Here is a 4,112-nt window from a genome sequence, read left to right on the forward strand (position 1 = left end):
TATGTTTATCTGTACCAGCACTGCTGATGGGTCTCCAAGTCTGTGGGACAAAGAGACAATCGGTCCTTTTGTAATTGTAGATTTCAAATATTATGTTTTCATTTTATAGTTTATAATTCGCCAAAGCATTAAAGGACCAGTCTGTAGGTTTTAGTTCAGCAGTCTCAAACTGTTTGCTATTTCCGGCCTTTCATCCCCTTCATAATCTATCCCGAAGTTTATTATCATTATTATTATTTTCTAGTTGTTTCATGTCTGTGTATATGTATTTTTTGTCTATTTTGTTTTTTTTACATCTCTATTGAAGAGTGGGCTGTTTTAGTTTGAGAACATGACCTATTGATTTCACGTTCAGATTTCTGGTGCTTTCCCTCAAAACTCAAACAGCCCCTGCTTGTGCTCAGACTGTTTCTGTGCGCTCACAAAATGTCTGCTCTTGGATTTTTTTGTGTGCAGTGACCTCGATTGACCCTGTCAAAATCACCCAACCAAAACAACATTACTTGCATGGTTCAGGACAGAGTCAAGCAGATCGCTGGCCAACATGGACCAACAAACATGGAAGTTTTATATTTGAATGGTTGCATTCACTTTAAAAAAAATTGGCTCTTCAGCGCTGCAGACACACTGAGCTACTGAACGTCAATCACCCAACCCTACATCATACCCTACTTGTACTTAGTCACTTCATGCATCTTAGGCAAATCAGGTAGCTATGTGATAAGTCTAAATATATCAAGGCAACATTCAAGATGGGTTGAAATCAGATTGCTCAAACCCTCAAAAGCTGGTTTCAGATACATTCTAGCCAGATGTTGGAAAGGTGTGAACACATATGTACTGTTTACTCTTCCTAAGTCATCAGATGTCTGGGTCTTATCAGAGAAACAAGCTAAGCTAATGTTCGGCTCGACCTTCCTGTCTTTGTCAGCCGAACAGCGTCAGAGAAACACGTATTCTTAAAGCGGAACTGCTTTATTCTGAGTTTTTAGCGGTTTTAATCACCCGGTCTGTTTGTTGTTGGATAGAGGAGACCTCTGTGGATTATTCGGAGAAGGTGACTGCAATGACGACGATGATGGTGAAGACAACAACTCCCATGATCCCACGCTGCTTCGTCATCAAACCTTGTCTTTTATTGTTATTGTTTTGATGTCAGAGACCTCCTGTTACGTAATATATATTGTATAGGTTTAATGGGTTATGGACTGGACCATTGATCTAAACAAAACTGACAAAAGGTCAATCAGTGTTGTCAGTTAACTGTTTTACCAAACTGCAGAAATATAAGACAATTTTATGCAACTGGGCATACAGCAAAGTGGGGAGCACCTTTAAAACGTTCCCATCAGTGAGCTCTTATTGCCAAAGGTCCCTTCAGGAGAGAGTTTTAATGACCTGTGACTAAATAATTTACCAAATAAGAGCATATCATCAGTCGTTGTTCCACTCCACTCTTTAGTCTTCTCGTATAAGCCGGTACTGTATGTATGTTTCAGTGGCAGATGATATCCGATGCAGGGCCTCAGGATTTAGTGAGCTGACTCCCCTGCCACTGTTATCCCCCTCACACAGCAGGCTGAGGCTCTGGATGGAGTAACCTCCTTCTGCCTGTGTGCCGCTGCAGCGACAGCCAGCGTGCATCGCCATGGAAACTGGGTCACACAGATTATATGTTTTGGTCTGTGCTGATGTCAGTCATGCAGACTGAAAACTGGAAGAAGTCAAGAGGAGAAAAAGCAGGAGGAGCATCCTTTTCATTTTGCGGCAGGACACGAAAGGACTCTGGTTTGTGTCAGGCACATTTTGACTCAGCATTTTCAGATTATTTTAGACTTTTTAAAGACTTTTATTGAAGCACATGCAGTATACTGTATGGTGAGGTTGCTGTTGCTGAATTGAATTCTAAAGCTGCATATTTTGTAGAGGCCATCGTAGCAAGCACAGGTTGTGAGGCGATAAACAAGGTTTGTAATGAGTTAAAATGGCTCTGTAAAGAAGTTCATTGCATGTGACATCCAACACTGCACAGTTGTCAGCATCTATGCTTCTCGGTTTAACTAATACGAGGTGTTGAGGCCTGCTCACACCAGCATTTTAAAAAGCAAAATCTTGGAGTAAAATCAACAACAAACATTTCAAAAAATTCAACTTAGGTGAACTCTGACCTGCAAATCTAAGACTAGAGTTATGCGATTGAGCCAGAATAGGAGGAGTAAACCACACAGTATAGAGAAGATAGAAAGAAGCTTGTGGAGCTATTATGACTATCGCACTTCTTGTTTTGACCAGGCCTTTAATAACAAAAGCTGAATGGAACCAACCAACAAAAAGGCAAATAAAATGTCACGAAAACTCTGCTTTCATTCTACAAATTCACTGGAACCCGTACACCGGTGCTGAATTTCTCCCTCTTGCTTCTCGTGGTTACTGAACACTCATTTAATTCAGGGGAGAGTGCATGATAATGAAGTTAGTACTTAGGGACAGAGTGGGTTTGAGGGAATGAAATGTTCAGAACAATCAAAATTTAATGAAGCTCCTGACAAAAGCTCATTTAAAACTCACATACACGCTCAGTCTACAGCGTATTTCTGCACAGTCAGCACGTGAGTCCTTTTTAATACACATTACAATGTGGTCACATCATTTGGATAAGAATATTTGTGTGTGTGATTAGATTTGTTTCAGTTATTGAACAAATATTGCTCAATTCCTGTGGAACACATATATAATCCCAAATGTATGGCTGAATTTCAGTTTATATAGACTTTGTTTTCCATTAGATTGTCAAACATTAGCCTTTATTTGAAACTGGCTTACATTATAGACAGGCCTTTATTTCAAATTTCCCCTGTTTTATAAGTATATTTGATCATAATTCTTCCTTTTTTATGATTTTGCTCCCATTTTAATTACTGATTACATCAGGCAACAACAGGGTCATGTCGTAATTATCAATCTGCTGTTTTGAGTTTCTATTCTGTAACAGAAATACTGTTTTATTAAATTTCTTTTTGCAATTGCTTCTGCTGTGCAGTTAGAACAGTGTTACCACCTGAAAGTCAGGCACACTACACCCTCACCCTGGGCCAGATTTAGAGATACAAGTTAATTTTCATCTGCAGTCCCTGTAGGGAAACGTTGGCAGCAACATATTTCGCTCATTACTGTGTCACGCAAATTGCAGATGAATTGGGAGTTCTCGAGGGCTCTCACAGGCTCATGCAGGGGTTGGAAGAATGGTAAAAGGATAGCTTGCATGTTGAAAATTTGATAAAATGTTCCCCTGGGCTGCAATTGAGCTTGTGATACTTAAGGTCCATCCATTATCATCTGGGGTCGGGTCGCGGTGGCTCCTCCTGTGGAATCCTGATGTGTTTCCAGGCCAGATGAGATATATAATCCCTCCAGCGAGTGCTGGGTCTACCCCCGGGTCTCCTACCAGTTGGACGTGACCGGAAAATGTCCAAAGGAGGGCGCTAAGGAGGAATCCTAATCAGATGTCTGAGCTTGTTTCGCAGATAATTTAAGATCCAGAAGTCTGATGACTAAAATCCTTCATTCACAGAGTTAAAAACGAACCAAAATGTGTCTTTAAACTGGATAAAAAGTAAATTTATGACCCCAATGCATGCACAAAGAGGATCTGGCGCCATTGACAAGCGACCGGTGAAATGCATCTCAACAAAATATATAACATAGGTCTTGTGTTGAAAGGTTATAATGATGTTATGATATACCAACAAATATGTAATATGTTTGGGCTCTACATAAGTGTTAGACAGTTGTAGCGCAGTGGTTTAGATTTCCATAAATATTCAAATGTAGACACACATTTCAGTGTTGTTTACAACTTCAAAAGACAAAATGTTCTCCCTTTAAAAGCCTGTCAGCAGCAGTCTGATATGTAGCGGCGAAGGGACGACAGTAAATCATCTCCATTGATCCCAAAGAGACTTCACATTTGTTGCTCATACAGCTTCTGAATCTTTATTCTCCACCAGCGAAGACATGGCAGGGAGGTTTTCTCAAAGACATCTAAACATCTCACCTAATTAAACCTGAACTGGATACCAAATCACTTTTAAGTTAAGATAAGATAAGATATT

At 40.0% G+C, this 4,112-nt stretch overlaps 1 protein-coding gene across 1 annotated transcript in view; it reads left to right on the forward strand.

Annotated features, from left to right (window-relative positions):
• Positions 1 to 4,112, forward strand: part of capn5b (calpain 5b) — a 42,242-nt gene that overhangs the window by 348 nt on the left and 37,782 nt on the right. The window lies entirely within an intron of this gene.

The sequence above is a fragment of the Morone saxatilis genome, unplaced genomic scaffold (assembly GCF_004916995.1).
Source record: "Morone saxatilis isolate NCDOM2014 unplaced genomic scaffold, NCSU_SB_2.0 Contig20, whole genome shotgun sequence".
Taxonomy (NCBI): domain Eukaryota; kingdom Metazoa; phylum Chordata; class Actinopteri; family Moronidae; genus Morone; species Morone saxatilis.